The sequence below is a fragment of the Amphiura filiformis genome, chromosome 18, assembly GCF_039555335.1.
Source record: "Amphiura filiformis chromosome 18, Afil_fr2py, whole genome shotgun sequence".
NCBI classification, from domain to species: Eukaryota; Metazoa; Echinodermata; class Ophiuroidea; order Amphilepidida; family Amphiuridae; genus Amphiura; species Amphiura filiformis.
This window is the reverse complement of record NC_092645.1, coordinates 32,304,968-32,319,330: the sequence shown is the minus strand read 5'-3', so window position 1 is coordinate 32,319,330 and position 14,363 is coordinate 32,304,968.

Genomic DNA, 14,363 nt, shown 5'->3' with positions numbered 1-14,363 from the left:
TTTCAAGAAATTTGGACCCATTGATATACCAAAATTCAAAATTTTCGGCCGAATTTACCCAAAATCGTCTTAGTTTTTACAAATTTTCCCAAAATTTTGGGAAAATTTTGAACATTTTGGCTAGATTAAGGAAAAATTGGGCTGTTTTCCGAAAAAATTGAGAAAATTTTGAAAAAGGACCCATTCATATACCAAAATAGGCTTTGAAAAAGGGGTCATTGATATACCAGAAGGCTGAAAATGCTACCCATGTTTGCGGCACGTCCCCGTATGGTCATTTGTACTGAGTACCCCCCCGGGCTTTTACCCCCTCTAAATTTTAATCCATCCACCGCCACTGTCGGTTTCATTTAAGGAAAAATTGGCCACTTGGCGAGTTTGGGGGCCTCCACATTTTGGCCTGGCTCAGGGCCCCCAAAAGATCAATCCGGCCCTGCACCAAGATATTTATAAACACTCCCTTAAGAGTGAAGGATATGACTGCATGGATGTGTTTAATAGGTCAATCATTGGGCTATTCCAGATAAAACATGCACCCCCCCTATAGAGGGCAAAATTGTTTTTTTCTAAAATGTCTGGAATTCCAAAGCATACTTGAGGAAAAAACCTGGATTTCCGGCCCTGTTTAGTGCATGTAAAATCTGGAAATCCATGGAGGGTATAGAGGGTTTTTAAAATTGTCAAAAAAAGTTGGAATTTTCAATTGACTTACCAAAAAAATCTGAATTCCATCGCCCTCTATAGAGGGTTTCTAAAAATACTCAAATAAAAAGTTGGAATTTTTCAATTGACTAGCAAAAAAGTCTGGAATTCCATGGAGGGGTATAGAGGGTTTTTAAAAATTATCAAAAAAAAAAGTTGGAATTTTCAATTGACTTAACAAAAAAAATCTGGAATTCCATCGCCCTCTATAGAGGGTATCTAAAATTACACAAATAAGTTGGAATTTTTCAATTGACTACCAAAAAGTCTGGAATTCCATGTTAGGGTTTTTAGAGTTGTGTTAGGCTTGTATAGGTGTTTATTGTTCTAAAGGTTTCATTATATTTGCTTTATCTGCATTTATTCCAAGTCATCTATGATGTTTTACATGTACAATGTATAATATAGGCCCACCACCATACCAAGGCGTGTGTTTGGCAGTAACGTACGCAGGTTAGGGGTCTCGATTCTCTGACTGTTTTAAAATTTAATAACTAATTCCCCAGTTTCCCCCGATTGGGTGCATTATTTCCCCGAACTTTTTGACAAAAAAAGGGGGGAAGGGCACATCCCCCTGTCCCCTTTGCGCATGTCACTGGTGATGGTATCCTAGGTAACCACTAAAATTAAGCATCTCTTTTGTGAAGGGTTGCTGTTCTCCTTACGGGTTTCAATAACAATATGTGGTATGTAGGCCTACTAGTTTCTATATTAGACCTAAAAAATGTTTGATTGGCGTAACATAATTTTAACATTCTTGTTAAATCGGGTCTTTAAGTCCATGAACTGAACCACACAAAGGGACGCATACTCTGTCGGCAGCACACATTTCGAACTATAAAAGGATTGTATTGTGAAACTCAGTTTCTTGCTTCAGCTCTTTCTAAAAATTCATTAGGGCAAAATTCTTTCTTTATGTCCTTAATTATTCTTTATTTATTCCTGTTCTTTCTTTCTTGAGGCCTAGATCTTTTTTCCCTACTTTACAACTCGAATATTGTTGTATTGTCAATGGATATACCGTAGAACGTTCGCCTAATGGCGCTATGGGCCCCTATGATATAACTGGTATTTTAGACACAAACTTAAAGTGCCCTCCTACAAAAATCTCACCAGCAAATAAGGGCATGCGCATACCCTTAATTCTTGTTGTGATTAGAGGAGGTAGCTCTCTCTTTGTACACATGAAATTTACCCCAAGGCAAAGGAGCCCATGTGCGCCATTAGGCGAACGTTTACGGTACATAAGAATTCAAACTTTCTTACTTTGGTTTGAGCTGAGACTAAAATACCTAAAGCCTCAAATGTTGTTTTTATATTAAATACATACCTGTATTTGAATGAAATAGATATATTTATAATAGGCTACATGATAAATACATGAAGCCACAGCAAGTAGAACGAGTGCGACCTTGTCGCGCCTATGGTGCCTAATTGCTGCAGTACCTTGTACTACGTAGGTGCTCCTTTGTTAAAAGGGAATTCCCTGATTGGGGAGTGGACATTAAAGAGCTCATATCTAAATTCGTTGGGGACTGTTACTTTTTAAAGTTTCAACGTCCGTATACATACGACATGTATGAATAAAATACGACATGAATAAAGTAATAATAAAGTGCACATCTTCCAAATCTAGGTAAACATGTTGCATGGATCGAATGGTGCAATTAATAATACCTTGTCTGTGTCATGTGCTCATTTCTTCGATAAAACAAAACAAATAACCACTCGTATCATACTGATGTCTGAGTGAGGGATTATTATTTGAAAGGAAAATAAGTTCACGACTGCACTTTCAGACCACAAATTGACCCCACTAACCCTAGTAAAAATCAAAATGCAAGTTTAAGAACTTGCAAGTTTTGATTGGGAAACTTGCATGTTTTACTGCACTTGACTCACAAATGCTAGTGTTTCGAACGCAATGCAAATTCTTTTCTAAAATTGGCAAGTTTCTTGAGTTTTCTTGAGTAAACACGACCAAGCTGAGTTGTCCACACTTGCGTTTTACTTGACTTTGTTTATGTAAATATATTCAAGGTTTTTATAATTGACACCTGTCTATTTCTTTCCTTGCCCTGTTACATGTATAGCTATTATTATAAGATGAGCTCAAAGTGTATATTTCTACATTTTGAGCTCAAAATATTTAATCAATGATATAGGGATATCATATGTCTATACTATTGTGTGTGGGGGTGTGGGCTGTGGGAGTGAGTGTGATGCTGTTTTAAACAAATAGGCCTATAAAAACAAAATCTTCGCACAAGCTAGAATGAAGAAGAGTGAAGACCCAAGTCGGGCTGGGGATCACCATTGCAGGGGATGAACCTATAGACCCACACCACTCTTCGTCATACATAAATTCTCCCAGGCGCATTTCATAATATGAAATTAAAAAAAAAAAAGGAAATTTAGTTCGGCAGAGGTGGGGCTCGAACCCAAGCTGCACCGCTATCATGTATACAGTATCGTATCGGCATATTACCAGCGCCTTTACCATGTTTACCGCTCGGCCAACTGAACTGACTTGTTGGAGCCATCTTGAAAATTTGAACATATAATCACAACTTCAATTACGGTAGGCCCTACTTCATTACTTCAACATACCACGTGACAAGCAAAGCAGAAAACGTACCATATTTTGGAATTTTATCTGCTTAAAAACATTAATGTGTAGAGCTACCATTATTAATATTGTTGAATTCTCAGGCGCATACAAAAAATACGAGGGGCCTATGATACATACACAATTGATTTCGTGCATGCACATGCTCTGCAAGGCAGGGAGCCTAGTCAGCCTACCATTTTTCTTGTCAAGACAGTCTGGATTCGTATTCCACATAGGTCCCCAAAGTTCTTTCAGATATTAAAAGATTAAATTCCCATAAAGACGAAACAGTAATCTTTAGTGGGGACCTACGTAAATTTTACATAAAATTTCCGCCATCAATTCTGTGTTAATTTTTATTATTCAGAAAATATTTTGGCGTATATAAAATTGAAATAAAATTCTCTGCTTCCTAAACCACTGATGAAGCATGATTGGGTATCACGAATCGTTATATATGATGTACAGTTAATATTCAAATATTCTTTTACACATATGATGCTTCAGTTTTTACACAAACAAGAATTTGCACTTATTCGACAATAAATAAGTGATATGAGGCTTAATAATGATACATGTGTCTTGACTCTGAAAAACAATATTTTTTAAATTTTTAATTATTTTTTTTATAGTTTTTTAAGCCACCTCGGAAGCCACCTACAGGATCTCATTTTGCATTTAGGGTTTTTATTGCGTTGCAAAACTTTCTTTATATATGGCCAATTCGTGCCTGGAAAAGGCTATCCCTCTTACAACCTATCAACAGGTCTGATTTCTATAATGAGGTGTCACCGGGTTTCATGAGATAATAATACCAAATTTAAACACCATGAAATTCAATACATCACGACCAAGCTCACATTGGGCGCCCCATTCCTTTTTAAAGGAATTTTATTAAGCCACCTACAAGAAACAAATTTGGCTATAAACTACGAAGAGTCTAATAAATAAATAAAATAAATAAAATAAAATGAAAATTGTACATGTATGCAAGATGCCTTATCACTGAAGTAAACAATTTACCCAGCCATTTGCTCTTGCTATAGCTTTTGTCAGGGTCAGGGATATTTGTCTCATAGTCCTGCTTTTATGAACACCAATATTATACAGGTTTATAGGCCTACACATGGGTTATTACAAGAGTCAATGAACATTTGACCAATTAACTATAGATAATGGACTTAGTTTTATGCAATGTAGTTATATTGAACTTTTTCTGAAGTAAGTCGCCTGCTGCATAATTTTCTATGCAGATGATATGTTTGGCCTGACCATGACCTGCTAGTTTGATTAACCAATCAGTTATGTGTATTGTCAGCATGTGATGGCTATAAGCCAATTGCAAACATATTTATAAAAAAGGCTAACAAATTCCTACACTGAGCAGACTCTTTGCTGGGTTTAAGGGCTAAATAGTAAGTTGTCATGTTGGGCAAGATTAGATAAAGGCATACAAACTAGGGTATGAGATATTAGGAATTATTTCCTAGCCTCTTAACCACAGGGTTGGGCTATATAGCTATTCAAGACACAGGACATGTAAGGGATAAACTGTGCATATGAGATGTGGGGGCAAATGGCATCATTTCACTGATGTGAAAAAATATTTCATTGAAAACCCTCCCACTCAGCTATTTTAAAAAGGTAATCAGGCTTCCTCAGCATATCACATGTGTTATGGTATTATTTTGCGAATTGCCCCTTGGTACTTTATGGAGGGGAGACTTTTATTTAAATATAAAGGATGAGTGGCCAGTATTCGGTAGGGTCTATTTACAAATTCAGAGTCTTGCAATTATGATTTTAGAGCCAAAGGGGTAACTATATATTATAAAATTATAAAAGGTTAGAAAGTCAGTATTAAAAGCAAGTCAGTAAAATACACCTCTACACTACAGGCTGCACTCCATAGTAGGCCCACAGCTAAAAACTACACTGACAGAAAAAAACTTTAAAAGAGAGAACTTTTTATTTTTTTTTTTTCTACAATGCAAAATTGATCATTAAGAGGAGGAAGCAAATTATATTGCCAATATGTTAACTTTAATTTTCCACTTTTATGCAAGAAATAAAAGAAGATAAAATTCCTTTAAAAGGGAAGCCAGCTTCAATGCAGAAGAGGTCTTGTAATTAGTTTGGGTGGAAGGCATTTTTAGGATCACTCTTTTTATGATCCATCATGTTCCATATGACAGCCCACCAATAATGGGATTATTTTGAAAATTTAAAACGCTTGAAATTTCACAAACAAATAGGCCTATATGTTAATAAATAATATAAATACAAGCTAAAACCATGGGGGTTCGATAATGACCGAGTATTTGGAAAATGCCATACGGCCAAGGGCGGTTTCACAAGCTGCCGGCTCTATCATGCCATTCGCCGCCTGCACCAAACCATAAATGTCCGGCATCAATGATAAGAACATGCACACAGAAAAACCAAACATTAACTCCTATAACTTCCTGTCAACTCTTTAATCAATTACTCCAAATTGTTCTGTCTTTTTGTCTTTTCTGCCTTGTCTTTTCTGTCTTTTAGGCTACCCTTAACTCATTATTAGTATAAAGAAATACACTGCAGTTTTTAGTTAATTGGCTAAAAACTGCCATCTTACTTGCCTTATACATGCACATTAGTTTTATATCAATTTATATATTAATTCGCAATTTATACATAGCACATTATAAAATGTACAAAGACTGATATTGTTCAATAGGCCTACATGTATATGAATTGTACCCATATCAAAAATAGGCCCTGAAATTACATCGAATTTTTCCTGTTGAAAAGACAAAACTGATGTTTAAGATATCAATTATTTCAAAATGACATTTTAAGTCATTTTTATCCATAAAACGATACAGGATATAGGATATAAATTTGAGTAAGTCAAATTTTTTCTTAAGTTGTGTGACCAGTTTAAACTTACCTCAACAGGATATAGGATAGTTTTACTTTGACTTTTACGTCCATAAAGGTTTTAATCATGTTATTAATACACTCACATCTCATGCTGTGCTGATCTCCAGGAGGTCTGCAAATGTAAATCTAAGAACGCCTGATAACAAGGATACTATCATTTTCTTTCGTTGATATGCTGTGGAAACTATTATAGGCCTGGCATATAACTTTTAATGTTATATTTCCTTCAAACCATAACTTTTGAAATTCTCACTCGTTTTCATTCGTTGAAACGGCAAAACATACTTTCTTTTTCTTACAAATCGAATAACAGGTCTTACATTATATTTTCAGCATAAAAAGTTCCGCTAAGTAATTCAAATCAATGCTAGTACCCCGTAATCTCTTTAGCAAACAAAGACGATCTCTGAATTCGATAGCCAGCTCTTAGCTGGCGAAAATCAGAATCCCTCAAAGGGGCAGGGACAATCAAGTGTTTGTTTGTTGTTGTTGGCCAAATAATTATTTTATTGTTTTGATTATGTTCGATAAATTTGGTTTTACCATAGACCACTTAAATCTTTCCTATTTTGGAGATTGATGATAAAAGAATAATGTATGATTTTGGTAAAATTTTAATTTTGTTCTTCTTTTTGTCAAAATTACTATGATTACATAATATTACTACTACTAGTAACACTTTATCTGTCAAAGGGGTCTTCTGATCATTTTAACCTGAGACTAGTAAACCAATAGTCTCAGTTTTAACTAAGCGAAAATAATGTGGTAAAAAGTAAAAAACCGACTTAGCCGCTTAAATGTGGAGCTTTGGGGGATCCCAGTTTTATTATAAAACTCTAAATTTTACTTTGGCATTTTATTTCAGATAGCATTGGGCAATTACAATCCCCGGGTAACAATCATGTAAGAAGTGCAAATTTGAGCAAAATATGCAGCAAATGATAGCTTTACTGTAATACCAGAAGATGGGAGAAATATCTCTTCTGCTGATCAAGCAGACCCCCCCATCCAAAACAGCCTGGAGTGACTGTGAAGACTGCATGTATTATAAACTCAAGTGTGTATAACTTTGTTTGCCAAGTCATGGAACCTTTAATGTGTTTGAAGAGCATAATTATCTTTATCCATGGTTAAACAAACAACCATGAACAAGATCTTGTTCTGTTACACGTTGTACTGCTCTGTGGTTAAAGTTGTGCAAATTACCAGTTTAGTTTGATTTTGTTTACTTACGTTTTTTAATCTCCATGTGTTATTCAACCTTTTTATGTTCACTCAGCATGCAGGAGAATTTTAGATGCGCTATAAAGAACATTGTAGGCTTTACAAAAGCAAAACTTTAAATTTTAATGAGTTAAATTAAATAAAGCCTAGTAGAAACGAGATGCAAGGTATCTTAATATTTTAATGACATTATCAATCAAAGTTTGTTTCCTCCATCCCCTACACAAAACCCAATGGCATATAAATATTTAAATTCCTCATCAAATTTATAATATGCTAATTAATCAGGGTCGGTACAATTTGTGACCCTACTTCTCATACCCGATTTTTCATTATTCATACCCCACCTGAACCGACTTATTTTTTAAGTTTTGTGAAATATTCGCAATGAATTCAGTAGGTAATTTTAATTAAAAAATATTAAATAGTAGGGTCACAAATTGTACCAACCCCTACGCCACTGCTAGTACATGTTTTGAAATATCTGAAATAGAAGATGTGAGTGACTTGTAGCATAGCCTACATTACTACAATGCAACCCACAGGTATTACTATAGGATGACCATCAAAATTTTATATTGTTTTCTGGATAGAACTCATCAACAGAAGTATGAAAATCGGACAAAAACTTTTCGAATTATGAATTTTCAAAGTGTCCCATTCTGACGGTCATTGGAACTGAATAAAATAACAAAGTCCAAAATTACCAATTTAGGAGCAAAATTAACACAAGTACATAGTTACCTTTTTATACATGCATTGTGAAAGTGTCAAATAAAAGGGGTTTCTTATGAAATGGCACTTTACAGTGGCGTAACTAGACATTTTCATTTGGGGAGGGGGGGGGGGGGCAAGCGGGGGGCAAACATAATAAATGAGGGGGCCTGCAGGAATCCAGCACCTTTTGGCGACAAAAGAAGTGTATGGTACAAATGCGCGTGAAGCGCGCGAAAATTTTTGGCATATTGAAGCTAAACTGGTGACATATGGTAAAAAAGTGGAATAAATGCGCGCTTCGCGCGCAAAAATTTGTGTTTTTTAAGGTTAAAATGACCAGATATGAGGTTAATTAATAACTCTCAGAAGTAGGCCTACTTTAACTTTTTCATTTGGGGGGGGGCAAACAGGGGGAAAGGGTTCAAAATTGGTCAAAAACTTAGTTTTTGGTCTAAAATGTGATTTTTGGTCAATAATTTGATTTTGGTCAAGAATGTGATGTTTGGTATGGAAAGGGTTTTGGTCAAAAAGGTGATTTTTGGTCAAAATGTGATTTGTTTATTCTTGTAGGCCTATGTATGTTTTGTTTTCCTTCTAAAATATAACTTGTTTTGAAATTGGGAAACAGATGAATGATGTGATATTTATTTATTTCATATACATTGCCCACCTAAAAAATCCGGACAAGCCTATTTTACATAACATCAGAGAAGATGAGCTCATCTTCACATGTATTTTGATTGCATTTTGTTCCATTCAAAGAATTAGCTAGTTAACTCAGAGTCAGACAATCCATAGAGATGAATTCGTCTGACATTTGGTTTGTAATGGAACATTTTCCAAATGCAAAACATGTAAAAAAAACTCAATGTCCGGATTTTTTAGGCGAGGAACATCATTTAAATATAAATTATTTTTAATAATAATAATAATATGCACTTCTTGATTTATGCTTTTGGATTTTTAAATGTATATTTAGAGTCCCTCTTTCAAATTTTATATTTATGTGTAATCTCGCTATATCATATGCTGATACTTTGGTCAAAATTTACATGATCAGAAAAAAACTATTATTGTCAAAATTTCTGTTTTTGGTGTCATGTTATTTATTAATCTAAAAGTATTTTGGCGACAAAAAGACTAAAACCCACCCTATTATACGGGCGGACCTTTCAACTTCAAGTAGGGTTGGGTGTTTTTTGTACTTGTTTTTCCAGAGAGAGGCTATCTTGAAATTACACTAAAATATCACTGGTGAATTTTTCACAAACATATTTTCTATGATTTAAGCAAAATAAACGTGTTTTTTTTAATTCTCAAAAACACAAATTCCAGGTCGGTTGGGCCCATAGAGAAGGGTTTTTTCGTAGCCTTTGATACTATTAGTTATTTTTTAAATTTATTAATTTTGCAACATTTTATAAAACTTATTAATATTAACAAAAACTGATGCTAAACTTAAAATTTGTATCCATCATTGAAAATCAATCAATCCCTGAAATTAAACCTGTTATTAAAACCCCAAGCCACGATTGATGGGTTGATTTGTCTTTAATACACAGAATAATATTTTCCCTCAGCTACGGTAGCACCCAAATCTGCTATCCTAAAATATTCTAAAAGCACAGAGTAACACAGGGCTACATTTTGTATACTGCATGGATGGAAGCGAGGTTTATGACCAATTCGTGTGTGCAAAGTGTGTGTGTGCACTATCTATGGTGTGCAATGTACCATGAACAAACAATTACGTAATAGTATTGACTTTTGTTGAACCTCAATACTCCAACCAGAGAGTTTCTCTGCTCCTGGTAATTACTGAGCGTGTTTATAGTGAATATACCGCATTTTGAGTATACCGTACACGATAATCCTTGTATATGTACCGATACTCTTGCTGTTTATAGTGGGACACAGTTACCGCACATATTATATACCAACTAACATTATCGTACATTTGCAATGACCCAGAGGTCACACGGGGAATGTGTAAATATTGTGGCGCGAGCTATAAACAGCCCATTCAACAATATGATCATGGCGGTGAACATGTAGCTTCTGTTTTGATAACTCTTGGGGTGAGAATCGTTCCGAATGTCCTGCGCGCATCCTACGCATCATGAAGAAGCTCCTACTTCCGGTAATACCGCACACAATTTATACTGGTGTGTTTATAGTGGGAATATCTCGCCACAATATCCTTCGGTTGAGAAGGATATCAATGTACCGTACATACATATACTGCTAGTGTTTATAGTGGGCAAGTATCCGGATAATCTCTAACCGGGTAGAAATTGTACCGCAATGTACCGCACATCTGCTCCCACTATAAACACGCTAACTGTTTATAAGTGGTAATTTTCGCGTACAGTTATTTTCGCGATTTGGAGTTACAGAGACATTTTTGCAATTGTTATTTTTGCGATGCTATGTCTTGCCCTATACTTGCAATACATTATTATATGTGACGTGTCATGTCAAAAGGAGACACTTTTGGGCAGGTTATCAATTTGGAGGTTTTTACATATCTTAAATATAGAGATATTTTGCTCCACAATGCCGTTTTCCCCAATGTAATCGGACATTCCTAAGCGAAGATATTGAGTTTGTAAGTTATGGTATTATAAAATTGGAAATTGAGATATCGACCTTTAAAAATATTATTGACAGTGTTGAGAGTAGGAATTACCTTGAAAAATGTCTCCAAAAATACAAGATGCTAGTTATATTCGGGTCTAAAACTATCAGACAATATTTTTAACATTAATAACATCACAAATTCGCAACTAACCCAAATTGTGAAAAAATCACCCGCGGGCAGATTTTTGGCTATTTCTCCATTTACGATCCTGCCCAAAAGTGTCTCCTTTTGACATGACACGTCACATATATATTCGCGAGGTGTTAATTTCGTGGATGGATTTGCGAAATCAGCGAAAATAAAACCCTCGCGAAGTGCGCTTGCTTTCTGTGAACTTGTTTTCATTAAGGTAGTGCACTTGCTAGCTGTTTAAACTTTCATTGAGTAAAGAAACAGCTTATTTTCAAGGCAACCGTTTTTTTTTCGGGGGTTGACTTCATTTGAAATCTACACCCCTGTGTGAGAGACTAAAGTAATGTATTCCATACAGGGTGTATGTCTTTCAACTGACAAGACAAATTTTGGCTATCTTTTAGAATACCCTACCATTTTTTACATTCACAGTGTATGTGTATGGGTCGTTCATAAAAGACTCCCATTGAAAATCTACAGTGGTAGGGTATTCTAAAAGAAATCCCAAATTTTAAGGGGGCACCTTTTGGCGACAAAATCAGTTAATGTTACAAATGCGCGTGAAGCGCGCGAAAACTTTTGGCATATTGAAGCTAAACTGGTGAAATATGGTACAAAAATGGAATAAAGTCACGCGAAGCGCGCAAAAATTGGCACTTTTTAGGTTAAAATGGCAAAATATTAATGTCAATTTGGTCAGAAACACAAAAAAGTCTTAAATGTCGGGGCGGCCACCCCATCCCACAGGTGGGGGGGTAAGACTTTTTCAAAGGGGGCAGCTGTCCCCCTGCCCTAACTACGCCACTGAATGGCTTTATCGAGTTCTTGGCATAAAGCGCAGCAATTTAACATTTTAATACTAAATGGGCCAAACTAGGGTTAATTTTGGTCTAAAATAGACCAAAAGGGAGAGACAAATTATTAATAAAACGATCTGGAATTCCAGCACCTCAATGGACAAAAATGTGGATTATTTTGTTGACCAGAGGCAAAAAAGTCTGGAAATCCAACCAAGGATAAACACAATAAACCTGGAATTCCAAAACCCTCTATGCCTTCAGACTAACAAAATGGTGGAAAAATCTGGAAATTTTGTTGACCAGAGGCAAAAAGTCTGGAAATCCAACCAAGGATAAACACAATAAACCTGGAATTCCAAAACCCTCTATGCCTTCAGACTAACAAAACGGTGGAAAAATCTGGAAATTTTAAGCCAAGCATAGGCAAAATAGGCTGGAATTTGGAACAGCATAAGTAGAATAGGCTGGAATTCCGAGCCCCAAAGACCACCAAAAAATCTGGATTTCCGTTGCCCTCTATAGGGGGGGTGCATGTTTTATCTGGAATAGCCCATTGTCAATGGTTTACCTCATTGATTTCATTACCCACAAGTTCAATTCTCACGTACCAGTAGTCAGTAGCGTAGCAAGGATTTTGGAGTGATGGGGCATTGGGGCAACGCCAAATTTGTCTATTTTTTGTCCCATTTTTAGTCATTTTACGGGCACTTTACTCTTTGCCGTCCCCATAAATTTTATCCCCGAAAAATATTAAGGGGTGGGGAAGTAGACCACTAGTACAATAAGTTTTTTCTCAATTTGAATTTTATCCTTTGTCATGTTTGTAGTAAAAGTCATACCTAGAATTTTTGTTCAATTTGAATTTTATCATACACAAAAAAAAAAAAAAAAATCAACGTATAGATCCTTGTACCATTAGAACACATTGGGTTACATCAGAGGTAGACGCTTTACCAATGAACATAAACTGACAAATTTGAACTTTCTTCTTCTTTAAGGTGGTACTACACCCTGATAAATTTTGTGACTAATTTGGCATTTCTCAAAAATAACAACACACTGGTAACAAAGTTTTGTATATTATAGGGCAAGGAATCCAATTACTTCACTGAAATTTCAGTGATTCATGACAAGTGGTTCATTATATATGTTAAGAAATGAGATACATTCTGGCGGTACCTCTTTTCTCATCATAAATAACGTACCACTTGTCTTGAGTCACTGAAATTCCAGTGTAGTAAAGTTCCTTGCCCCTATAATATACATAACTTTTGTTACCAATGTTTACCCTCTGTTTGGTGGCGATACATCGACGACATTTTCTTTATTTGGCAACACTCGGAGCATGAACTTGACAGGTTTATATGCTCCCTCAACAGCGCCCACCCAACCATCAAGTTCACCTCTGAGCGCTCCAAAGATCACATCAATTTTCTTGATGTGTCTGTCTCCAAACACCCTGATGGCACTCTCCAATCTGACCTGTACTGCAAACCCACAGATATGCATCAATATCTGCTCCACTCCAGCTGTCACCCACCACACATCTGTAAGAACATCCCTTACAGCCAAGCTTTGCGCCTCAGGCGTATCTGCTCTTCTGATGTTGCCTTCCAACATCGATCATCAGAGCTTGTTGATCACCTTAAAAATCGGAATTACAAGAAGAAAGTTATCTCCACTCAGATAGCCAAGGCTGCTGCCATCCCCCGTGAACAAACTTTGACCTACAGGGTGAGTCAAAAAAAGTGCAATAGAGCAAAGAATCAATATTTATGCAAGAACCAAGTCAAATTTTCCCATTATTGAACAATTCTATAAATGCTACACTCAAACGTCACCTTCTGTGAACATTTGAAGTGAATCATGACTACCGTTTAATTTTATAGGTCCTTTTGCTGCGATACCCAATTTCGTTATTTGTCCACGAGATACCATGTTTTTTGAATGAGAGCACACAATGCACGATAAAGGCACCAGCTCTGAAACTGACTTTAACTTAAATAATTTTGACTTTTGCGTTATTTTCTTTTCTTTTTTCTGTTCAAACAAAGTTTTTAATATTATTTTAAGTCCTTCATACCTCACTCGACTCCAACTCCAGATTTTTAAACCCCAATATGTCCAACTTACTGGATATTTTGTAATTCACTCCACTTCAATTTGCGCGCATTTCATTTTGACATTTGAAAAAAACTGCCAACAAATTTGTATGTTTTTGATTGAAAATAAACATCTTTAAAGTAAAGGTAAAATGAAAATAACAACAAATAATGTTTTTTTCTCCTTAAAAAGACTAAGGGCAATAACAATGGGTGCGCCGATTTATTTCAATGCCAAGAAAATGGCAGTTGTTCCAAATCTACCTTTCACAGAGTGCGCTGACATTCAAATTTTAGATGTCTCTTGGACAAACATTAAAATTGGGTATCGGTATAAAATGTGCCATAAAAACAAAACGGTAAATGCTAATTCCTTGGTTTTTTCACACAAGGTTGCTGATGAATATATCATATATAAAATGTTTTTAAACCTAAAAAGTTCAACTCGATTCTTAAATAAAAATGGATTCTTTTCTCTATTGCACTTTTTTTGACTCACCCTGTATAAA